The sequence below is a fragment of the Passer domesticus genome, chromosome 5 (assembly GCF_036417665.1).
Source record: "Passer domesticus isolate bPasDom1 chromosome 5, bPasDom1.hap1, whole genome shotgun sequence".
Taxonomy (NCBI): Eukaryota; Metazoa; Chordata; class Aves; order Passeriformes; family Passeridae; genus Passer; species Passer domesticus.
The window spans coordinates 39,829,703-39,856,915 of NC_087478.1; the positions used below are offsets into that span (position 1 = coordinate 39,829,703).

The 27,213-nt window shown below is 34.5% G+C and overlaps 1 long non-coding RNA gene across 1 annotated transcript in view; it reads right to left on the reverse strand.

Annotated features, from left to right (window-relative positions):
• Nucleotides 1-27,213, reverse strand: part of LOC135300313 (uncharacterized) — an 82,637-nt gene that overhangs the window by 31,855 nt on the left and 23,569 nt on the right. Inside the window, exon 3 of the long non-coding RNA XR_010362172.1 lies at nucleotides 4,019-4,095. This is a non-coding gene — a long non-coding RNA (uncharacterized LOC135300313). The remainder of the gene's footprint in view (nucleotides 1-4,018; nucleotides 4,096-27,213) is intronic.

Below are 27,213 nucleotides of genomic sequence, written 5' to 3' on the forward strand. Positions count from 1 at the left end.
CAGTTTTAACATGATTTTCTAAAATAAAAAAGTATTTTTATTATGTAAGTTTTCTGTTCCTACATGCTTTGTTCTTTCTGTAAACAGAACCAGCACCAGAAAAATAGAGAATTTTGTGTGCATTTAGAGGAATGGAGGAGTTACAAATCATATCACAAGTGTTTTTATGTGTAAGTAGGGTCAGTGGTAATTCAAGAATTGCTAGAGGGGTTATAGACATTTCATTAACTTCAGTCAGCACTATTTCCATGGTACAAGCCAGGTGATTCTGCAAATATCACAGTCCTTCCGGCATTCAAATTTTCCTTTTCACTTTTCATAGAATAGCTGAAAAATGTCCTCCCTTGATTTTTTTTTCTTTCTTCTTTCCTTTATCTTTTAATTAGTATATTAACTGAGAAGAGTTCATTTCACTCATTTTATCTTAAGATGTCTGACTGTTCTCTGTATTTGAATTGTAGCATGCAATTCAATTGTGTGTCCTTACTGCACACATTGGTGGATTTTACAAGCACTAAAGAGCATTGAACCAGTAGGTTAATGTTCCCAGAGACACAGAACATTAGATTACCATTTCAGAAAGCATTATCTACCATTTGGTATGCTCAGACAGCCATGTGTACATAAATTGGTAACTAGTGTTTGACTCAATTTATGTGAAGTAATCAAAACTTGCTCATTCAATCCATTTCCTGGCAACTACAATGACTCATTAGTAAATTGTCTGCCTATAAGCACTCCAAAAGCATGGCTTCTTCCCAAAATTGTTTGCATTATCTGGATTACCTTTAAACTTCAATAGGTATTTCATAAAATACTAAGAAATGGAGTCAGGTTTATTAAGTTAATCATATGATAGCACACTTTTATGGATACATAGTTCAGGAGAACAAATGGATGACTCAATTTATGCAATCTCAGAGATAAAGAGGATTCATACAATGTTCTTCTATAAATCTAGAAACCTCTTTCTCTGGTAGAAAATACATATAATAAAATGATCCTTTGCTACACTTCCACCTGAAGAGGGGTGACGGACATTGATCAGGACACTGATCTCCAATAGGTTAAAAACTCTGATAAGCTTCATGGTCTTAGAAAACATTGCTCTTAAGTGTCAGAGAATTTCATTCTTCAGTACAACAAGCTTATACACTGAAAGCAGAATTTATTTGCTCTGAATACTGTAACTAGATTAAATTAAAACAATGCTCAATGCATATTTCTGTGATATGCAGTTAATGTGGAAAATTGGAGAGATTGCAAATAATTTAAAGGAAGAAGCCAGCAATTACATAAGGTATTTGTGTTAAGACAGCCTATCCAAACACCCTGAAATTACCCCTGAACTTAAATTTTCCAAATTTTTATCACAATATTGTATAAAATCTAGGGTTTTTTTTACACCTACATCTATTTTCACCTATAACCAGTCTACAATGCAGCACATAAAATTTACTGAATCATCCAAAGCTCTCATTTATTTTGTTTTTTATTCTTTTTCAGGGTAAGAAAGAGAGTGAAAAACTACTCTTTTGCCCTAGGTTCTAGTAAGAATCTTGTGTTGCCTTCTGGAAGGGAGTGCTGCTCCTTGATGGGCTGGGAATCATGCTCTGGCATTGATTGGGAGAGTATTTGTGGCCCTGGGCCAAACATTGGCAGGAACTGTGCAGTCAAACAACAGTGGGTTATTTGCACTATGCTAACAGTTTGATGTCAGCCTGTTCTGCTAAGGCATACAGCTGCTTGTGTGCAAGTGTTCAAGGAAGTTTCCTGGCCCTGATTATCTTACTAGGGCACCCATAATAATCAACACAGTCAGATTTTGGTGTCTTGTTTAATTGTTTGCTTGTTTATGTGTTTCGCTTTTAGATACCAGCAGAGCAACAAATTCTAGACCATTTCAACCTGGCCTTAAACAGAAGATGGTGTACTTACATACAGAAAGATTAAATGAGAAAAAGGATAATTCATTACATTGCATGCTTATGTTTGGGCTTAGAAGGTTTTTAACAATTCCCCAGTCCATCAGACCTTCTGTGAGACAACCAAATCACTTGGCTTCTCTGTGTTTCTGTTCCACACCTGCAAAGCTGTACTTTCCATTCCTCCCAGGAGTCCTGTTAAAATTATAAGGCTGGCTGACTTTCTGACAATTGCAACTCTGTCACAGTGCACAAATAAATAGGAAGTGATTGTTCCTAGCTCTGATTGTTAGAACAAATTTAGTCTATAACTGTCTTGATTATTCTGGAGTTCAGCAGCTATTGCCATAGCAACCTGTTTTAATAACTTCCAAAGTGCAGAAAATACACTAGAATTAGGTTAATTCTGCGGCTAGGCACTGTACATAATGCCACTATCTGGATCCCCATAGAGACTACAAGGAATGCACATTCTAAACAGGAACTTAATCAACAGATCAAAGCATCCTACTTACCAAAGCATGAAGATTTCTTTGTCTTTTCTAAAAAATGTTTTTATTATCTGAAACTTTTATTTAGAAGGAGATTATTCATTTTGAACTATGATATCTTAGTGAAAGCAGTACTGTGTACAGAAACTTTTGGCATTAACTGTCCTGTCTATGGAAAATATTATGCTCCTGGATTGAAAAGTAGGTTATTCTTTTTCTACACCTTTATGTCCCACCAAATACCAAAGCATTGCAAGAACATATTCCTTCTGACAATGCTTTAAAAATTATGCTCATTTACAATAGGGTAAATTCTTCAGTTTCAGCTTTGTGTTCTTTTTACTGGAGTAGACTTTTTTGATAATTGTTTTTTTAAATAGCCTTTATCTTTTCATTTTGGATCACTAATATTTAAGATTCAAATCATTAGTACAGATAAGTAATATACTGGGAAGAATTACTTTGATGATTACCTACCATGAGAAATAGACAAAAAAATCTAATTTGCTTTCAGTAGACGTCTTTTAAAAATAAGGCAGTAAGACATTTGTAATATAGCACACATTGATTTTCATGTGAGTGCCATTAAGGTGATTTTGCAAGGAAGAAAATATTGCTGTGTATGCCTCCTGAGAGGTGTTGCTTTCAATTCAAATGTTTGTAGACTATTTTGATTTTTGAACTTTCATGCTTGAACATAGACTGGGAAGAGAAATAGCAGTGTGGGAAGGAAACCCAGAACTCTGAATATGAAATACTGGGTTCAATACAGTACAAATATTGAATTATTTTTCATTAGTAACAGTAACATATTTAAATGTTAATATTGACTCATCAGAAATACATACATATATACTGAGTACAAATGTGCACTGCAGTCACTGGTGTTACTTGAATTGCTTTAAAAATATGCAAAATTTTCCAAGAACAGTACAGGTGCTGAGGAGAAGGATACCTCTGTATCTCTGTTCTGGCTCATCACAGTGTTAATTGACACCAAGTACTCAAAGGATAAACCTTGATTTTGAATCCATGACCAAAAGGCTAGGTATGCTAGAGAAAGTGAAGACACAAAAGCAGCCATTTTTACACTGACTGCTCCTGTAAAGAAGTGCATCTTCTCTTTTCTTAAATTTGGGCTGAGTTTGCTACTTCAAGGTATAATTATGAAACCATATTTTTTCTTCAAGTGAGCTTAATCAAGATTTGCATGAAAATACAAGCTTGACAAGCCAGAACAATGCAAAAATTTCCTAAGTTAGTGCACCACCCACTGAGAATATTGTTGTATATCTGAATCAGACATGAGTCAACATCTAACAATTATTTAGAATGGGATAAGGTAGCATAATGCAAAACAAAACTTCTTCATTTTCAATAACTACAGAATTAAAAACAATATTTTAGATAATAATTTCATTTTCACTTTGTTATGTGATCCCAAGGACTAAGGGATGTAGTGCAATTTTTGTTTACTCTTAATTTCTGTCATCAAGCTTAGATGAGCCAACACAACTCCCATCATCAGTCAACAATGACCTTGAGGTTCTGTTGCCTCACCCATAGACCCAGGCAGGTGCAGACTAGAATGTTTGTTCTTACCTTTAAAAACACTTCAGGAGGTGATATTGGGCAATTACTGTGACTCTGGCCTGTCCACTGAACTTCTAATCTGCCACCTATCATGAATGAAAAAGAAATATTTCTGTTTCTTCTTTAATTCAGCTCTAACAGTCAGTTTTAGTTACTTTCATAATTGTTTTTTGAAAATGTTTTTGGATCAAGATTTGATTCAGAACATCTCCTGAAAGAAACAGGAATAGGAAATTAAAGAGTTGATATTTATTCATAGTATTCAAAAGCTTTTAAATCCTTTCCTACCTTTTCATTCTTTCCAAGTACTGGCAGGAAGGTGTTTCAAACAACCTTCCCTCCCCTCTGAAGGTGATAAAAGTTCATATTCATGTGTGTTGTTGCAGTTTTGAGCTGAATTTTATCTTATTGTTCCCCACAGATTAGGGAACATCCCAATATAACTGTAATATTCATAAACACCTGTTTATTAATGTCTGTTGCCATGACATTTTATCTTTGGCTAAGGCACCAAGACAAAATTAAACATTAAAAAATTAGGACATATATATATATATATATATATATATATATATATATGATTTAAAGATTTAGGCTTTCAAAATTAATTTTAATATGGGTTGTCTGATACAGCTCTTTGCTTATTTTCTTAGGTCCACATATACTATACCTGAGAGCTGTTGACTTGCAGAGTGGCTATATCAAAATATATTCTATACTGCTTTTTGAAATAAGTTTATTTTCCTAATATTAGCAATATTTAGATTATTGCTGTGCAGAAAAAAACTCAGGAGCAATAATCATTGGACAGGAGATTAATTTCTATGCAAGTAATAGTCTCAACTCCTAGGAAAATTTGGATGAAGTAAATCAAAGTAATACATCAAGTAATTTAAGGACAGACTAGTATGACTTATTTATTTATTTATTTATTTATTTATTTCAAAACTACATTGAACAACAGTTGAAAGAGACCAAAGAAGGGAGAAATGAAAATTGTCAGTGTGTTAGGTAGAAGGTTAGAAACAGAGAAAAGTATGCTGCAAAATAAACAAATGAAAGTTGATAAGTGATGCATGCTTCAGGAAATATGAAGACCAAATAAAATAATAATAGGAAAAAGGAGAGAGAAAAATAGGAGAGAGAGAAATTCAAAGTCCTCAGAACAAAAGATATAGTTATAGAAGACAACCAAGGTAGCTTGTTTTGCTAAACTTGTCAGTATTGAAGTGACTAGAATGTGTAATACATATGTAAAATGCATATAAAAATATGCAACATACATGCAATATAGACACATAAATATGTATATTCCATATATAAATATACTAGAAATGCTTAAAAGCCACAACAAATAAGGCCACAAAAAGAAAGCTATTTAATATTTTCTAAGAGAAAATATTAAATAGAAAATACAAAAAGCAAGATTAATCTCAAAATGATAAAGGGAGGAATCCAGTTTTGGAAAGCTGTCTTACAACATTCTCTAGCAGAATGAGAGGCAGGGAGAAAACAGCTGATTTTTAAGAAGAAGCTCAGTGTGGTTTTGACATGACCATATAAATGAGAGCATGCTAGGCACAATGACCTCTTGTAGCTCTCTGAGATGTTGCTCTCCTCATGCTGCTAAGCAACATATTCTGGCATGATTATGTTTCATGGCCACTTTGAATTTGAATGGTCCATTGCCAGACAGAGACTCAAGATTCAGTAAACACATTTTGCATGAATGTCACCCATTTCATATATACAACTCAGCAAAACTGTTGAAAGGAAGTAATAATCAAAGCAGAATATAAAGGTCTTAATACACAATGACAGTCTCTGTATATGCTAATTATACAGCATAATAGTAATATAAAATTTATATACAAAATAGACATGTTTAAAGTCCTAAGTACCTGCCATATGCATTATTTGCAGAGAAAAAATAGCAAAGGACAATGTAGTCCCATAGAAGTCTTAATAGTTCTGGTCATCTTGAAGGCAATTTGCCTCAAGCAAGGTCATGTCCTCTAATGCCTCACTGTCTGGCATTAGAGAGAACTGATAAAAAACTCAGTCCCTGAAGTTTCTTCCCAAGAGTAAATGCTATTTTTAATTGGTGAAAAATAGAGCATACTAATTCTATCAAATCCGTGAATGAATTACATATGTGACTATGTTCACTTGATTAGGCTATTGCTTATGAAGACAATTTTGGGAATGGAAATATGTAAAAAAACATCTAAGGAAATTTTGTCAGGACAGCACTATATACAGAGCAAAATCTGGAGGAATTATAGTCTCCTACCCTTGGAAAGTTTTTTATGTCAGGTTTTAAAAAGTCATAAAAAGCTGAAGAGCTCCAAAACCTTCAAACTCTTTCTTAAAACAACAACAACAAAAAAATTAGTATTCCTCCATCAGAAATTGCTAAGAATTAAGAAAATATCTGTTCCACTATTTTCAATAGTGGAGATTGTGTTTCAGGACTTTTTTCATAGGGGAAGAAAGATAAGATTTCTTTCATTTAAATAGAAAAAAGTAATGGGCATAAGTTAAATTTACAAAAACCCACCAAGAAAAAAATCAAATCAAAACAAAATCAAATAAAACAAAAACGTAACAGAACAAAACCACCTTAACAAAACAACACCAAATAAATATAAAATTCTTCCTGAAACACAAGAAGACACTATTTTACTGTGAGGTTGATCAAAACTGGCACAGGCTGCCCAGAGATGTTGTAGAACCCCCCTTCTTGGAGATATTCAAAAGCTATTAGAACATGGTCAAGGGCAGCCTATTCTAGGCAGCCACTCTTTTAGCAGGAGGGTTGGACAAGACAATCTCAAGAAATCCCAGCCAACCTTAACCTTCTGTGATTATTGTGTCTGTGATAGCTCTGTACAGTGTTCTCAGATACCCAGATTGACATTTGCTTGTCTAAATCTGTTATTTAAAGAATAACATGATGATAAATTTGAAATTTTCAGCATATTTTTGGTTGGATTCAGAATTAGTCCTATTTTTCACTTACTAATACCATATAAAAATACTATATGAGCAAAAGATATATTCTATATGTCAGTGGTATTAAAAAAACCCATACCAACAAAAAATGAGGAGAGATAATGACAATCAATTAAAAATACTTATAGAAGTATAATACAATAGCATAGAACAAGCCATAGTGTCAGCTTATTTCTTCCTTGAACTAATTTGAGGTGCTATGTTTTCTGGTTTCTGAGCAACTCAGTCTCTAAGCTGCCTGCTTAAGTTAATGTGCAAATGGCTATTCATGCTTCAGTGATTCTATATCAGCTTTTACTGAAGGTTGTTTTCAGAACTATTTTTACTATGTTTGCTGACTGATTAATATTTCACTTCTTAGCAGCGATTGAAAGAAAACTTGAGTTGATAAAACAAATTAAACAGTAAGCCTTCACCATACTTGGATTGCTGCCCAAGGCTTATATAAGTCAAACCAAAGATCAACATATGTGGCAAACTTTATCAACAAGATAAGTGAGCGTGCGGTGGAAAGAACTTTATTTTAAGTAAATGCCAAGATTTTTATTCATAAGCACAAATTCCCAATAACAGTGTAAGAAGATTGTTTAAAAGTAACATCTATAAAATCAATCATAGATTCAGAAGTTCTGCATTTATAACAGTGCACAGGCTTTCTTTCTTTAACAAACCCAGAAATTCATGAGAATATGCTTCAGAAGTACTGCTTGCTGCACTGACTGATCTTCACAATAGTGAACCCCTGAATTTCCAAATGTTGGGTCTCTGGATCCAAATTTAAAGGCAATGCTTGCTTTGATGAACAATAGGTGGGCCATATCAAACACAAACAGGCAAGTCTGCTTCCATTCACAAGGTTTTGAGTAGCTCACTTCATTAAAATATGCAATTATATTACATCATTTAAAATGCAGAGAAGGATATAGCTCTAATTTGAATGGGGTAAGGAGGGAAGGGTATTGTGGATAGAGTTCATTATGTGATTAGTACCATTCAGTCATTCTGGGCAGTTGCTCTGAAGGGAAAGAAGAAAATCTACTAACTGCTTGGAGGCTTCATCCCCCAGTAAATCACAACATAAGCATCAGTTCTTTCAAAAATACCCTCAACTGACAAAACTAGTAGCTGCATAGACAAAAAAAGGTGCACATATGCTATAAAACACACATATAGACAAAGACAAGATCACTTGAGCTATATATTGGCATAGATTATGTCCATGCATAATATATACTTGTATACATTTAGAAGCAAGCATATAAAAGACCACGGATGAAGATATATATATGATTTTGAATTATTGTTTCTGTCATACTTGCATTAACAAAAGACTCTTTAGAGGAAGAAAATATATATTTTACTCAAAAGTAAGAATGGTGAAATGTCCATAGAACTGATGGACAGTTTGGGTTCAGACTACAGGCAAACATGCATCAGTTTATTTAGCACACTTATATTCATACTAACTGTACTGTTACTGATATTCTGAACCTTATCAAAGTCTGAGATGATGGAGCAAGCTGTTTTCTATGAGGATGAATATATAAAAGCAGTGATTATTATATAAATCATTCTAGAGTTATCCTTCAAATAAGAAAGACATTGATAAATTGGTTTATAGAAACATTTTACTTTTCTACTTCAGAGGAAGGAAAGAAGAGCTAATACCAAGAAAACGTCTGTGGAGTAGGTCTTCTGCTCTTTGGAGGATGTGATTCAACTTTTTTTTTTTTACTAAATCAATAAAAATGTATACTTTGGACACAATTTAAATACTCACAATTGAAACTAATATCCTGAAAATCCCTGTTATTTTGACACTGAGTCCTGGAGGAAACTAAACTCTTTAGAAGATGTGGATTTTTGTCTGAAAATTTCTCAGGCTCCTTAAGTGCACTCTCTAAGTGCCTAGAAATGCCCTGGTTTTTTAGAGTTCAAGAGACAGTCCAAATTTCCCATCAAAACCTTACAGGTTTTGGACAGTATGGAGTGCTCCTTACTTTCGAAGCTCTGCTCCTGCTGAAACCTAACCACCATAAGGAAACATGGAAGAAACAATAAGCCAGAAACAAAGAAATGGAAATAGAGACAGTGACTCTCTCATATAAATGAGAAAATAATAACTTGCAATTCTGGTAGAAACCTAGTTTCAGTGACATATAAGTGTAAGGCAAGTCAAAGCAGGAATCAGAAGCTGATCTCATACATTCAAGCACTGTGCTACAGAGTCCCACTTTTTGACTGAATGCCTTCCAAGGCTGAAAGCACATTTTTACCCCCAGTATTCCATACTAACTAGCTCAGATGAAGACTTTGGACATCATATCTACAGGCTTAACTTTCCCTGAGTCCAGTATAAAGACTTGGTGTAAGGTTTCAGGCTCATCTTCAGGGACAGACATAAGGAAGTGAGCATTTTGGTACATCCTGGATAGATTTCTGCAGGGATTGAGCCCTTTTGGATCTAATTAATAAGGAAGAGCACCACTGATCTATTGTGTGCTTAACTTAATAGACGAGTTATGAGGCACAAATCAAATGCTCACATTTATGCAAATGATCTGTGACACATCTTGACCTGTTATCCAAACTGTCTTGATTCTTTTTGAGTATTAGAGGGGTGGGGGGAGGAGGAGTGTTTTGGAATGGAAGGTGTTCCATTGTAGATTGTTGTGTGGGTTTTTTTTTCTTTTTTTACTTTTTGTCTCTATGTTGTAGATTAATAAAGTGTTGGTTTTTTTCCCCCTCCATTCCCAAGTTAGAGCCTGCTTTGTTCTGTTCCCGGGTCACATCTCACAGTAACCATTTTAGAAATATACCTTTCATGGAAGCACTGGCACTGTGCTAGAGTCAAACCATAAAAACCTTCCTCTAAATTTTTGTTGCTGTTTCTTCCCTTCTCCTTTACAAAGTAGGCAAAATGTCATCCTAGGAAACTATATTAACAGTGTTTTGAACAAAGCATAATAAATTAAATAATAAAGAAACAATGGCTTTAGATTTGTAATTAGTCACAAATAAATAAATCGCACACCTATCATATATAAAAATGGATACAGTAAATTAAATTGGTGTTGATTGTTCAATCTGCAGATATATATTACATAATATGTAACTCATTTGATTCACTTTTCTGTCATCTTTCCCAGTTTTTTTACATAAAGTTTGGATGTGATTGTTATTCTTGCATACATGATTCAAAGGGCAGGATCTATGGATTTATATACTATAAAAAGTAATTTGATTTGAATTCCATTTCTTCCCTAATCTTTCCTAACTTCCCACTTTCCATTAGGTTTGCCACAGACGAGTATTTCAGACAGCTATCTGTAATAGCCCCTTTCCAATATCATCCTGATAAAGGAAAATCAAATCCTAGTGTATCCAAGTGCTTCTATTACTTGCCCTGAAAGATTCTAATCTAATATCCAAAACAAAAGCAAAGATATTTTTTACTTTTTTATGACATTTTCCCCTAAAATGAAGTTGAGTCCACGATTTTCTGATTCAAGAAGTCAGATACACAGTTATATATACCATTGAAAGTTATTAGTGAATTTTAATACTAGAAAATCCATAAATAATTTAACTAATGATGGACTTGGTCCATTTTGACTAGCCCATTTCTTTCAATAGTTATTGAAATATTCTAGGCACATCTTGGACAGCACTGCTCCAGACAGCTTGAAATTGCATCTCTGCAGAAATAATGCTGCTGAAATTCTAAGGGTGGAGAGCTGTTTGTATTATAAGAACTGGAACAATCCACATTCAAGAGTGAAAAATAATACCTCTGGTCCTTGAGCTGAAATACGTGCTTTCAGTGGGCACAGTTTAAATGAAGTGCAATATTTCTAGAGATGGAAAAACTCTATAGGCAATGGAGTAGATTCATTACGATGGTTGGCATTAGTGGATTACATCTCTGGTGAGTATCTACCTCAGAGAAAGTGTTCAGCACAATTGAATGAAAATATGGGATAAAAAAAGTTGTAGAAAGCCATTTCATTAAAATATATATATGTAATAAAGACTGTAAAATCAATAGTGTTAAAGAGAATTAAGAATTCCTCTAATAATAATTTTTTTAAGCCTTCTAGCACCCCTTACTGGAGTTTATTTTTAATACCTGTAGCCACATTTCTCTTCACAGAGAAAACCAAGGCACAATTCTTCCCAAGGATTTCTGAAATTCACATTCTCTGAACCTCAGAGAAAGGAAAAGCAGTGCTTATCTCATTTGCTGTGGCTGTGTTTGTGCAAAAGTAGAATGCAATATGGAGATTGTTTCTCCAAAGTGATGGTGGCTTGTTTCCTTGGCCTATCAGGGCCAAGTGTGTGTGTCTGTGGGGACTGTTGGCTGACAGTCACGAGATGAGTGCAGTTGTGAGCAGAGTTGAGTGCTTGGCAGATTCAATTTAGATGTAATGTAATATAGTGTAATATAATATAGAATAATATAGTATAATCAAATAATTAATTAGCTTTCTGATACCACGGAGTCCTCCTCATCATTCCTCTCCATCGTCAGGGGTTGCCTTTGATTTGATAAATACCTATTAAATAAACGAAGCTGGAAAAAACAAATAACCATTTTAAGCAGAGGCTCTGACTGAGGGAAGGATACATAAACAGAATTTAAATAAACATGGAAGAAGAGCTCAGCTGATATAACCCAGGGTGGTTTCACCAGTTCAGGAGATTTCAATTAACTGCTGTTTAAGTTCTGGTAGAGGGAGTTTATTCTATAGAATATGGTCTCAGTTTTGCATTTTAGAAGTCAAACATGCTCTCTTGCATGAAAGGTTTCAAATGAGACTTGACTGAAGATCCCTCTAGGGTGATTTATTCTGCTTAGTACTACTAAGAAAGCTGAATGACCCCAGTTCTAGGATAAGTAATAACTTATGATTTCATAAACTCTTAAATTAAGAGAGGTATAAAGGACTCTTATGAATCCTACTTCTTGATCTCTTGTTTAGCATATGCCAGAGAGCTATATCAACTGAAATACAGTGATGTGCAACCTCCATTGCCCTCTATTTAAGTGCCTGAGATTCTGGTGATGCTGAAGACTGCAGCTGCCAAGAGGAGAAGCAGATAGTTTGAAGACACAAAACACAGTCACTCAGGATCTTTTCCCTCTTCCACTGTAGTGCATCAGAATTGCATATGTTCTGCTGTAAGTGTGCCTCTCTTGGGCAAAAGAAAAGGCATAATTCTTTTGTTTACCTCCCCAGGGTCTTTATTAACACACATACTTGCAAGACATTATGTTATTAGTTGATTAGTAATGCAGGAATAATTTCCAACGTGAACTTGAATTTCACATATGCCAATGATGAGCTTTCATTATTCACTCCTTATGGTCTTGTCTTTTTAGACAGTTACTTGACAACAATAATGCTTTCCTTTTGAGAAATACTGACAATTTGTTTTGAAAAACTTTCCTGTAAGGAGATACTGTGCAGGGAATCGGCACAACAGTGCAGTACAGAAGCAGAAATCATCCCACTGATTCCAGAGGCTGCAGATGGGTTGTGCTTCTGTATACTGTTGCCTTCCTGACCACATCTTGATTGGGATGCCAGTGTGAATAAATTCTCTGATGCCTGAAATAACTTTCATATTACATTAATAGCTGCCAAGATGAAAGGAGTGACCAGTGCAAATCCAGAGAGCATTGGCCAACACAAAGCTGTTGCCAGCTGCTGTTTCAGCTCTGAAGGAGCTATGTAGCTTGACTAAATTAGTGCAGTATTTTCTTAAACAGTCCTGGCCAGCTCAGACAGAGTTTTGAGAGCAGAACACTTGAAAAGGTGAGCTTTCCTACTTCTCTGTACCCATGACTATGTTTAAATATTCCTTAATAATAAATAAGTTCTCTTTATTTATATATAATTTCTGCCCGAGAGAGTAAACAATCATGGCGTCAAGCCACGCAAGAAACCAGATCCTACTTCTGAAACATTTATCTTCAGAGGGAAAGAAAAAAGGAATATATTGAAAAACACACACTCAGACAAAAAATATCACATGATTAAAATCCAAACTAAGGAACTCCTGCAGTGTTCTCTATTTCAAACAACCGCCTTATTCCATAGTGTGCTAATCTATATCAGGGTGGTTTTAGTTCTCTGGGTTTAATGGAATAGTTCCTAACTGATCCCTGCAGAGAAAATGCTGCCTCCATGGTACAGATTTTCATTCCTAGAGGAAAATCCAATTACTCTAAGTAATTTTTGGTTATTCTGTTTATTATGTGTCATCATTCTATGAGTTATTAAATCTGAATTTTTCAATTATTTGGACAGATTTATTTCAGTATGGTAATGTACTTTCAGCCTTTTAATTATTTTTGAGAAAAATGAGGAATTTATCTGTTCTTAAAGTATATAGTAGTATAAAAAAGCCTTTTGAGGCAAGTACAAACATACTATGTGAATGACATTTCCCTTTAAATGATATGCAGCTCTGCTGAGATGACTGTAGTGGTTCTTTGTTTTCCTATTGCAGACCAACAACCTTCACTTTAGTGAGGATTCTGTTGGAGGCTAGGCCAGTGTTAAATGTAGGACTATCCATTTTGAGGATGCAACAGATATCAAATCCTATATTTATTTCAAGTGAAAATATAATCCTAAATTTTGTTCTGCTTTAGATTAACTATTTGTAATACCTTCACTTCTGTGGATAAAATAATTTGATATGAGTTTTTTTTGAAAAATACTGTTCAATTTGTAGCTTTAGAAACCAGTCTTATTTCCATTTTTTTTATAATTAGGTGTTTACAACTGTATAATTAATATGCATTAGGTATTTAGCAATTTTGCATGAGGTATACAAAATTTATTTATGAATAAATGTCTCTAGGACATAGCTTAATAATTGAGAATTTTCAAAAGTGATTGTGAGTTTGGATTTCTCAATTATCAGGTGTTCCAATTCCAGCAAGGGGTCCAGATTGTCAGAATGCATTTTCCAAAAATGATACTTCTTAAGGGTACCTCAACTCCTGAAATTCCCAAAACAGCCACTACTGTCCAGAAATATTTGATAAATTTCATTTCTTCATCATTTTAAAAACAAAAACCAGAGAGAGAAGAAACTGTTAAATCATAGACAAGAGCAATTTAAACTCATTATTAAATGTTATCAGCAAAAACTTTAGCAAAATATTTCAATTATTTTAGCCAATATATTTTTTCCTTTTTTAGCCTTTGTTTCTGTAGAGTTTCATATACTTGAATCATTTAACATAAAAATCGCCCATGTCTTTGTTCTAGATGGGACTTTCCAAATTATAAATCTACCTCTCCATTTGCAGGTATTAATAAGACAGATGTCAGTACTTCATCAAAATTGGACTGTGTACATTGTAGGCACACAAAAAATGGTACTTAATGCCTGTTCTCACTGCCTTCATGCTTATGTTTTCTGCATATAAAATTATTAATATTGTCTGCCCCATAGTCATCATGTATGTTTTTTGGAACTATCTGATAAAGCCGAGAAATGGTATCAAATTCCATGTGAAGACATTAATTATTTGTTTTCTACAAGATTTATTCCTAAATTTATTAAAAACTATACTGTTTTCTTTATTACTGTCTGTTGTCCATCTACTCACATTTAAACCTGTGACTTGTAAAATTATTTTTCATGAGACAGGTAATAAAATACATCAGGCAAAATTACCAGTTTTTAAAGATAGACTTCTGTGTTTTCTTTATTACACAAATCAAAATTTCCATATAACTACTGACTCTTTGAATTGCTATGCAGAATGTAACTTACAATATAGCATTTCTCAAAGGTGGTACTTCACTACTTCATCACAGCCCCATTTTGTGCATAACGCCTAGGGACAGGATAAAGGAACTCAGAAAAGAAATGCCTTTTGAGCCCCAGAGATTCTGCTCCACAGAGGAGGAACATAAAACTATACAAAGAATGCTGGAAGGGACTTAAAGATATTGCTTAGTCATTCTTCCTTTCTTCTCTCAAGCAATTATGTCTGGGGCTAGCTTAGAAGTTGTTTGTCTAATATTAAAATTTTCAATGAGTAATGTAAATCTCTCCTGCTGCAATTTAAGCTCTTCATTTTTTTTTCTATTGATCATGAACATAAGAAAGGGATTCTTCCCTTCCTCTTTGAAGCAGGTTTTCTGTACTTGAATGCCATTACCATGTTTCTATTCTGTCTTTGCTTGCAGACTCTAAGAACCCAAGAATTCGAGTCCTTTCTAAAAATCATGGTTTTTAAACCCTCAACCCTTCTTGACTATTTTCTCCACTTTTTCCACATTATGTTTGAAGGTTACAGCACAGAGATTACAAATAATATATTACATATGACAGTGAAAATATATATTATACAAATCGTTTACGTATAATTCTCTCTTTTACTAATGCACGAAATTGGTCATTCACATGTAACAAGTAAATTTAAAGAAAAAACATATTTTTACATGTTATTAGCATCCTCCTCAAGGTACTTTTGGTCTGAACTACCATCTAGATGCTGATTACCTGTCTACATTGCCACCAAAATGGATACCACGTGCCTGTACTAAGTATAGCTTGGTCTCCATGTGTTTATATGTAAATTTGCTCCCAATTCTATAGCTGAACAATAAAAGTAGTTCCCATTAATGAAATATCAGCCAGTATACCTCCCAAACTAATGCATGTGTAAGGTTAATTCATTGCAAATATTATTCTATCTTGAATCCTTAATAACACTTCTGGATGTTATCATCCAGCTAATTATGGACCCACCACAAAACAATTTATTTAGACTATTTTTTAGGTGCCAGTTCGGGGTTTTTTGTGTTTGTTTGTCTGTTTGATTGTTTGTTTTTTAGTATGTCAATATCTTTGTGAGAATTTAGATATAATATAGTTCTGCTACTCTTTGTCCACTGGCCACTGAAGATGTCATGCAACAGCTACTCATCAACAAGATGGGCCAAACCAGTGCAGGCTCTTATTTTGCTTATATTTTTTTTCTAGGAGTTTACAGTTTGACAATTTTTCAGTATTTTTCCATACTCAGCTTACAGTTTTCTTCTCTTCCCTTTTCCCACTTTTTAAAGGGAGGGAAGTATTTCATGTCCACAGCCTCCAAAAAGTGTTGCTCACTCCTTTGCTAACCAAAGATACAATTCTTGTCTCTGAGCTTGCTTCAGATATAATTCTGGTATTAATTTTATCTAGGTTCTGGATTATAAAGAATTCTGCAGCCTTTTTTATTTTCTCCTGTTCTGGGAAAAAAAATTCTGGGTGGGAATTTTATCCTTTTGATTTGTCCTTAATGGCATTAGTCAGACACATAAAAGTCTTTGACCTCCTCAGCATTATCTACTCCCCATTACCTTTGTACTGAATTTTTCCTTCTGTTTGTATTATTCTTTTATATTCGTCTTTACTGTTTGAAACACGAAAAACTTGTGATTCAGATTTGTATTTGCAAATTGATCGCATGTTAAACTCCTATCTTCTCCTTCTATTTAAATATCACTTGTCTACAAGAAAATTTTACATAGATTTTATGAAGCTTTATTGAATGTAATTAAGGTCCATTTTGAAAATCAAGTATTCTGAGTTGGAGACTAAAAAATCTTTGGAAATTCTGTGATCTTAACTTCAAACCAAAGATAGCAAACAGATTTCTGAATGGAACCTGAGGGCAGGTTCATCCAAAGCAACAAATACCTTTTATGCATTTTCTTGAATTTTTTCTTTTGATCAAAGAAAAAGTGTTTAGCAATTGAGACAATGCAAAAGAAAACTCACTGCATATCTTAATTTTGAGAGAGATGATTACTATTCTTTTCATTACTTTTGTGATATGTTTTATAGAGTGAATAAAAGAAAAAACTCTATGTTTAGTATGCTTTCTGAAGCTCAAGAATGCCTGGATAATCCTTAAAAAATGACATTACAATTTAAGCGGCTAATTCTGAGGGTACTTTGAAATTGAAAAAATTAGAGAAGCAATATTATTGCATTCAGTATGTTATGTATATCCACTTTTCTTTAGTTTCAACTTAGGAATTTTCATTAGGATTTCATTTTCTCTTCTCATCCTCTATTGGTCATTTCAAGTATTGAGTTGTTACTTATTGTGTGATTAAGCTGATATTACCATCCCATTTCTAATCTTAACAGCAAATAAGTAACCAACCATGGTATTAAAGCCTGCATTATAGAGGAATAGCTCTTTAAAACAAACAACAGTAGTATCACAGTACCAAAATGATAATAATGTCCCATCAGGAACAGTGTGCACACTGCTGATAACTATCCCACAGGAAGGAAGTTACCTCAGAGAAGGCAATGCATAATGAAACACAATGTGACATCCCAGAAGCCTGATTTGACTTTCCAAGAGTTGGGACTAAGTTTTCAGGAAGCAGAATTATTATTCAAAGTTATATAAATGTTGTGAATGGCTTGTACATTTCTTTTTATTCATTCATTCTAGTAAGAACAGAAGTACTTGTCATATTAGTGAAGTGTAAGGTGGGAGTGAGGTCCCTGATGATCCTATTAGCAAAATTCAGAATTTGCTATATGAGCCAGATAGAAAAACAGAAGCTAGAGATCTGTCTAAAAAGATGACTAACAAAAAGCATGCTGCAGCTCAGTAGGGATAATTACTGTAAAGTATATATGCTAATATAAAATATTTTTGTTCACAAATAAGTTTTAATACATGGTATGGGTAAACTCTTCTTGTGAGGTTTCAATTCAGTTTTGCCAGCCACAGGCACTCAAGTTATTTTAGTACCACACCTCATGCCCACCCCACCCAAAAGATGAGACTTGGAACAGAGCACATGTCAGGGTTAGTAAGTTTGTTTAGTTTTGTGCCTCACTGGGAATGCTTATCTTGCAATTAATATTCAGTCTGGAAGGCTAGAAACTTTTTTTGATTATAAATGAAGGCTGAGGTTTCTTAGGTAATATCTGTTTTTGGCAGCTCAAATTTCAAGCAATAAAACAAATGAAGCCAAGCCCAACAAATACAACTCCACCTATTACGTGATTGATAAGAAAAAAAACCTCATACAAAAACTTTTCCAATTCAACTAATGATTCCATATAGGAAAAAATAGTTGAAACATTTGGGTCTTGCAGATTTCACGAAGTACATGCAGCAAAGATGGTGCTTGCCTTTTCTCTGAAAGCACAAGTCATGGCACAAAAAGGAAGCCACAAAATTCTTTGAAAATTCACACAGAAAACAGTGTAAAAATCTGTGTAAGAATTTTGGTATCTGTTTTACCTCCTTGGAAAGAATATGTCAGTGTCCTATGCATTTCTGACAACCCAAGAAGATTCCACTACATACAGAACAGCAAGAAAAGAGGATTCCCTCTTTTATTCCCTCTAAATGTATTTAGGATAACCCTGCTCTGTCTGTTGACTTTCAAGAATCCCATTCTGGAGCTGTTAACTCTTTTGTAAATTATGTATAAGTTGGATACACAGCCATAAATTATAACTTTTATTAAGTGTGCTGACTTTGGCTGGGGTAGAGTTAACTTTCTTCATAGTATCTTGTATGGTGCTTGTTTTGGATTTGTGACCAAAACAGTGTTGATGTCACAGGGATGTTTCAGCTATTGCTGAGGGATACTCACAGAGAGTCAAGGCTTTTTCTGCCCCTCACGCTGCCCCACAGCGAGGGCGCTAGAGATGCACAAGGGGGTGGGAGAGGACACAGCTGAGGTAGCTGACCCCAGCTGACCAAAAGGATATTCCATACCATATGATGTTGTGCTCAAAAAAAAAAAAAAAAAAAAAGGACAAGATCATATGGTATGGAATATCCTGTGGGGGAAATATGGAGGGGACATAGGGTCAATGGTGCTTGTCTTCCCAAGTAATAGTTGTATGTGATGTAACCCTGCTTTCCCAGAGATGGCTGAGCACCTGTATGACTATAGGAAGCAGTAAATAAATTCCCTTGTCTTGCTTCTGCACACCGCTTTTGTTTCCCATAGGGTGTTTTTATCTCAAAACAGAAATTTTCGTACTTTACCCTTCTAATTCTTTTGCCCATTTCACTTGTGGGGAAGGAGTGAGGGTCTTGACTGCCTGCTGGGGGTTAATCCTCAAAAAGAATGGAGCCATCCAGTTTCATATGCAGAAATACTCAGGGCTGTCCTAGAGAATGTAAGATATTTGGGAAGTCCAGAGGGGAATATGACCTGTAGGAAGACAGGGAGAATAACCCTATATCTGGGTTTAAATATCCCTGCATAGGGTGTCTAAAACGTCACTAAAAGAATATATTTAAAGCAGCAGAGTCTCCTCCTGTGAATTTTGAATCTGGTACATTTTAAGTAAATAAATATTTTAGTAGGATAAAAATCTTAGAATGTAATGTGAATGTAGCTGAAAAACAATCCCATTGCCTACACCATCTGCACTGCACCTACAAAATACCAACATCAGAAGCAGTAACATTGGTTTTGTTGTGTTTTAGTACACCCACTTGCTGTTAGCAGACTCTGCTTCTAAAGCAAGAGTAATTCATAGGCAGAAAAATCCTTTAAACAGAAGATTATATAAAGTTTATTTGGCTTTTGCCCCATGTCCACTGAGATGGTGATGCAAATAGGGTTGAATGAGACAATGCACAGAATGACCTGGTCTAATTGCTATGGGACCATTTCACATTCAGAAATCCCTTCCAGTCTTGAGCTCTGTGATTATAACAGTAAAGATTCATTCAGAACAATACTAAATTCTTTTGTTCTACTGGCTATTAATCTTATGTTCATTATAAAAGCAAATGAAGAATTAAGTCAATCAGCCACTTAAACATAAGTGTGTTCCCATGTACAGGCACATCCAGGTCATAATACACCTGTTCTATTATGTTTCTGAAAGCTCTTCTCTCTTGCTTGTACTATTCAACATACTAAATTGATTCTATGGCTGTTTAAACCTGCTGTCCTGATCTCTGGCTACATGAGCCATTTCCAGGGCTCTGAGCTTTTGACTCTGTTACAGCAGAAACAGCATAATGTAGAAATATTTGCCTTGCCTAAAGAAGGGTGAGAAGAAGAAAAGGCCCCAGTGCCTAACTTGTGTGTTGTGAGAGCCACCAGAGGTTGGTGGATTGAATTGTACTGTAACTCCAGAACAGACACAGCTGTCCTTTCTCTGCTAGCCCACACAGCCCCACACTTCCCTAAACATTGAGAAGACCACCACTGTTGACCTGGAATTTAATCAACTTTTGTTTCAGCCCTCACCCATTTTTTTAGAGCAAAGTTGTAAATGAAAAGAGCCCTTGAGTGATTTGTGGCATGCATTATTTTTAATTTGCTTTACTTGTATAGGCATATATGTTAACATCTAATAGATAGCTTGATGATTCACCTTTGCTGCTGAGGGCAAAAAGATTTCTTGCTCAACTGAAATAAAAATAGCTTGCCCTTTAAAACTTTTTGTGCCGTAAAAGAGCTGTGCTCTTCCAGAAATTCTGACATTGTAAGAAATGACATGCTTGTGATCAAAAAAAGCCTCAGAAATGTAGAACCATCTAACACAGCTGATGTATTAAAGATGAGTGAGGGCAAAACTCTACCTGTTATGGCAATTTTTGCCATTGCTGTAATAAGATGTAGCCTTCAAGATATAGGAACAAAAAGCAGTTAACAGAATTCTCAAATTTTTCTTCTGATGAAAGATCCAACTGACCCATTCTTGAGTCCAGGACCTGAATGGTTAATTTAGAAGAAAGGTGTATGAAGTAACTTGATCAACTGAATGCTCCAGAGACAAAGGCAGATGATCTGAACTATTTTTTCAGTAAGGAATTCTGCAAGCTATAGTCATTCTAACACACTGAAGATTACACAAGATGAGCAGTCAACATTTTCTGTTCCTAAATTGCAAGCCTACCAGGGGAGAACTAGAAATGGCTGTTATTTGCTAGGTTTTTTTTCAGGAGGATGGGAGGGCTCAGGAAGCAGTGTGTGTGGTCTTCGTGGTTTTGTGTTGTTGTGGTCTTCTAAACACTTGCTGCTTTTTAAATTTTTCTTCAGCATTATTCAAGGAGTGAATGTGCAGGCATTAGAAGGTTCATACCCATATTCTATTCAGATTTTTCATAGCTTTTAAATATTGTCCAAGGTTATGCACATTTGTGCAGAGCTGAAATGCTTTCTAAGATATTGCATCATGTCAAAAGAGAGAATCTAGTGGGGACTAATATAATTGTGCCACTGTTGATGGCAATTTAAAAGGAATCTAGATACAGTGGAGACTGAAGACTAAGACTACAAAATTACAAATTTATGCTGAAGTTTGTAGTTAAGCATGTATTATGTAGACACATTCTCTTAATTAATTCATTGTTTTAGAGATTGATTTCTTGCAAACTTTACTTTTTATTTCATTCCAAATAAGAAAACGTTTGTATTATTTGTTGTTTATGAACATCAATATAGTTTGAGAAAGTATGACTTGTCTTCATTTTACAAGATTACCACAAAAATAAAAGGCAATTATGTAAAATACTTTAGTCTACCCTGTCTCTTTTCAGACAGTGTGTATGTCACTCACAAAGTACATTTAACTCTCTTGGATTCACAAAATATTCTTCCAATTTAAACTTGAACATCAAAATTCCTTCTTCAAATATATGATACTCTCACGGTCTAAAGTTTAGTTGTACAATTATAATGTTATTTTATTAACAACATAAAACTGCATAATTGATTAAATGTGTTTCTATGCAACAAACTTCAGGTTTTTGCAAGTTAATAGGAAGTTTGGCTTAGCTAATATAAAGTTTGGGATTCCACTAAAGAATTCCACCCAGACTGAAATCATATGTACAACAAGAAAGAGTGCAAGAGAAATAAATCACTTTGCATAACATAAATATCAAGAGCTTGTTATAGTAAACAGATACTTAAAAGGAAAAATAAAGCACATTAGGCCCAAGGAACTACAAATAGCATTCCATGTTTTTTAAGACCAAGCATCAAGTAACAGCAGTAAACTGGCTTTGTCTTTATTTCTAGACATAGCATGACAAAATAGTCCCATCTTCTGAACTGAGCAAACATTCAATAATTGTCTGTGTTTTTCTATGCCAGTGATCTTTCCGGCATATTCTTTACAATTCTTCCTGACTTCTGTATTCTGCTTAAGCATCACAAAGAGACAGTAAACAACATTCACATACATTTCAGCAAATGAGCTTAGATATGAAAAGGGGAGGACTAGGATTTCACATCTTTTGTGGCATTGCAAAGAAAAATATAATTACTTTGGTTCATTCTTTTCTATCTGTAGATGTAGAGTTTCAGAAGCTCTTTGAAGAACGTTGTACTTTTCTTAAAATTATGAGGTAGTAAGGATATTTGGACTTCTAAAATTGCACTTTGTATGTAAACATATGCATTTGTGTATGTGAAGCTGCAAGCAGATATCTTCTTATCAAGCAATTTAACATATTTAAGAAGAGAATATCAGAGATTTTTTTGTATGGCAATAGTGGGAACTTCTGCAGATTGGCATTTTTAGCACAGGCATATAAAAAAGATTATTCTTTCTCTTAAATGAATCTTGGAACTGTTTCATAAAGTTCACTGTTATAAACTGTCAGAATAACTGAGAATAATGGTACGAAACTAAGAAAAAGTAAATTAAGGCTGAGCATCACAACAGATGAATGGTGAGGAAATAACTAGAAGTCCCAGTTGGAGAGGATAAAGCACTTTCATTTGAGTGATTTAGAACTTGAAAATTCATTTCCATGAAAAATCCAGCTCCTGGAAAAGAATGACCCAGATGAGTATTGGTTTCTTAGTCCTTTCTAAGCTGATTGTGTGGTTCACATGGTAGACTATCATTCTATCTATTTACTTCTTACTGCTTCTTTATGATAATGTAGTTGATATCATATAATGTTACAGATTCATCTCTGCAACATTTTTATAGAACTGCTCAGGCAGACAGTTTTTAATAGAGCCATAATCCTAGCTGAAGAGAAACCTGATGTGAGCATTGCTCAAAGGGTAAAAGGAATCTACTAATTATTTATGCAGGTTTTGATACTGTCTTGATATCATGTAATAGAGAATATTTATACTGAACTATATCCCTGTAATAAATAAGAATATTATTTAAGTTGCATTCAGCATTTCTCTACTTTTAATTTTAAAATTGTAATATTACATGTGGATTCTTTTTATTAAAATAATCTGTAATGAAATTTAGTATCCCAAATATCTGCACACAAATCAGGGAACATTCAGTATTATTATTATTTTTTTAATTATTAAGACATTTTGAACTCACACTGAGGATCCAATACTTTGAAATAGCACAGAGCTTGTAAGATTCTGCTTTGGTTATGTTTTGGAGGATAAAAAATACATTGTCTGAAGATTTCATAAATAGTCTTTTATTTGTCAAAAAATGGTACACAGATCAAAAGATGCACTGAAAATTCTTTGTGAAAAAATTCATTTTCCAGAGTAGATGGGATGTTACTACAGAAATCTGGTGTTTAAGAGACAGGACTCTGCATTGCAGGGTTTCCTGCATTGCAGGTTCATCTCAGGAACTTCACTTTCCTCAGTTAGATCTCAAGGCTCTATGCAATCACTTTCAATTCTTAAATAAAACCTCCATGTTTGCCTCTCTCCTTGTGTACCAGTATTTAAAAATCTAGCCAAAGGAAACTGCCAGGTAAATCCATGCAACTGAGAAAAGGGCCATGGTATCCTACAGCTGGTTTTCTAAACTATAAACAATTCAAATAAACAAACCCAAAATGAAGACCTTCAGAAGGAAGATGAAGAGCATGTGAACGGGCTAGTTAGATATATTTGTAATATTCAAATTTTGTTTTTTTCTCCAAGAAACTGTCAGATTGATAATCACAGACATAATTAACGCCTTTTTTTTTTCTCACAGTCTTTAAGCATTTTGCTGTAAAATTTTATTTAGTATAATCAGTCTGTATTACATTACTTTCCAAAAAGTATTATCCAACAGCAGAGAAGATATCTTATATCTTCAGAACCTGAACAATCAAAGTTTAAGCAAACTTACAGATCTGGTTTGGTGTATCTAGAACTTTGGAATGTTACAGAAACATAGTAGTTATTTTCTAAAACTATCACTATTTTCTATAATTCTTCACAGGACAAAAACAAGGATGAAAAAGCCATCACAGTATCACAGAATATTCTGAGTATGAAGGGACCCACAAGGATCATCAAGTCCAGCTCTTAAGTGAAGGGCCTATAAAGGGGCCAAACCCGCAACCTTGGCATCGTTAGCACCAGACTCTAACCAACTGAGTTACTCTCAGGGTCATGACTGTCACTTTGAAAGCTTTTGGACTCACTGACAATCAGAAATACCAAATGTTCTCTCAGTTAAAATAGATTTGATAAGTAATTTCTTCAAGTAGCAGTAACAGATGCTTGGTATGTTGGAGTGAAATAAAGTACATTCTCATTTGCATACTTCTGTGGAATTTAAAAATTCAGAATCAATAGATTTTTCTCACGATTTCTAGGTGCTCTCTGATATGTTTTTCCACACTCTTTCATGCTATGGCTTGATAACAGTACTTAACACTGATGAAGAAATAGTTGCTTTAAAGGCTAAGCCTTATTTACTTTAAAATTAAAGCCCTTGACTCATCTTCCTCAGAACATCTCCTGACTTAGAGGATTACTAATGGTTTAGTTACAGTTTTTCATCTATGGCCGACCTCTTTCATATTACTTTAATTTCTTAGATATTATTCCACAATTATTTTAGCTTTACTGATTAATCTTTATTATATGGATATTGATACATGTACAGCAAATTTTCTGTGATCAGACTACACCTGGATTTAGCAAAGGTTGGAAATACCTGAAACGTACATACATATTTTTATTGTTAAATTCAGAGGCAAAATAGTAGCAATAACTGCAGTTTGGACTGATGACACAGAATTAGTTTTTTCACTAAACTGTCCATTAACACTGTTCTTTCATAGAATATCAGTAGGAGAAATATGAACAAATGAAGATGGATAAGTAATAAAATGTTAAAGTAGAACTCAAACTATCTCTTTATTAATTTTATTTCAATGATGCAATATTTGAGTAAACAATGTTAAAAAGCTAACCACTTTTCTAACCTCATTCATCTTTTGATGAATGGAAATTAAAATGAAGATTTGTCCCTTTGAAATATTCATCAGATAAACAAGGGAACACTGAACAGGAAGCAAAGAATTAGAATCAGTGGAATGTAACTATATTTGTAACCCTTTACTAATGTACTTCTTAAGCATTCTTATTTAGCAGAAAGTGTGTATTCGCCACATTTTCAATGCTTCAGAGCATTAATTAGTCTCCTATACCCCCATGAAAAATATTTTGCATGATGGCAACCTATTTCCTTGCCAGACTTTGGCATTGAAGTGTGAGAACATCACAAGAATAAACTACGTATTTCAGCCTTACCACAATTTCTGAGGTTTTTGGTTTTTTTTTAATAGGCTTATTCCAGGAGAAAATGTCTTACTGCCATGTGAATGCTTTCACAGTGAGATTCTCTGAAATGCCCTCGAACTGATCGGGTAAAGAATAATGACATTTTTCTCAGAACACTTATGCCTCATTCCAAGGTGGATAAAGCATTCACAGAGCCAGTGAGACTAGCAGGAAGCAGAGAAAAACCCAGCAGGGATCACTTCAGGTAACTTTGCATAAAGTTTCACATTTGTCCTTGAGACTGCATTGGCTGCTCTGTACTTTCCAGAATTTTATTGATGCTTTCTGAAAGCTGCAAATTAAGAGGAGATCAGATGTTTTTAGGACATGAGCATGGATTCTAGGCCTTGCTTGACCTGTTACTGTTGATTTTTGGAAATACGCACAATATGAGGGTCTAATTATACAGTGCATGGTCTAATAACAAAGCATTTGTGTTAGCTCCAGAGCCAGCCATTGCTTTGAGATGGAATTCTCTTTTCCCCTCAGTTTCCATGATGTTATCACTCAAAAGGTTTCCTGCTTGTATGACTGGTTTTCTCTAGAAAATAACACAAATTAAGCTACATTACATAAATAGAAAAAGAAATCAAGAACTGAGTGGGACAAGATTGAAGATGTTAAAGTATGTACCCCCAATGTCCCTCTTTCTTCCCCTCCCACTACAGCTAACGTGTCTTTGTCCCTTTTGCAGTTAATCTTTTAATCGCTTCTGATATTTGTTGCATCTCCTTTTTGAAGGCTTCTCTCAAGGCAGAGAATCCTTCCTTGCTATATGTCTTAGTTGTTTTAGTCTGCACTGCAGAAATTGTTCCTTGCTGAGCATACTCACTTGTTCTCAGGGTATTTTTTCCTTGTCTCCAGGAGACTCTGCAGTGCCCACCCACAGCAGGAACACACAACCTGGCAGCCCTTCTTCCCACCACCCAGCCACACCTTCTGAAACAAAGCATACAGGAAACGACACACACACAATGGACCAAGAACAAACAGATTTAAAATTTCTACCATCTTTCACATAGTTCACACCCTCCTTTTACCTTAATTGCTGGATTTGGGCCTGGGCCAACCTGGGGTGGATTTTAAAGAGCATGAAATAAATAACATGAACTTGGAAGATTCTTTGTTTCTTATCCACATAGGGATTTAAGTAACAGATTTAGGCAAATTATAGTATGACTGGTTGGATTACTAGCATACAATTAATAGTTTATAAAGTTTCAGCCACTGCAGTTTATCTCTTATTGCTTCCAAGTCTACACCAAGGAAGGTAGATCAATATTTACCCCTTAAAAAAAAGTTTAAAAGATATATTTTTGTCTGCTGAATCTTATCACTTCATTTCAACTGAAAAGTAAATAAAATTATACTCAAGAATACTTGACTGCTCTCCAAAATTTTTGAAGATAGTTTGTGAGGCTGGTTGTTTTGCTTCAGACTTTGCTTTGGAGGCTTTTAAGATCATATTTCAAAAGCTAAGAATATTTAAATAAAAAAATGGGCATTTTCCCAAATGTGAGAGACACCTACTTGCTTCCGATTAGAATAGATTTTTGGCACCTGCTAACACTTGTTACACTTGTTACCTACAGGTGATACTGCATTATTCAACTCACATTTTCAGGTCTATGAAATTACTCCACAGAAAAG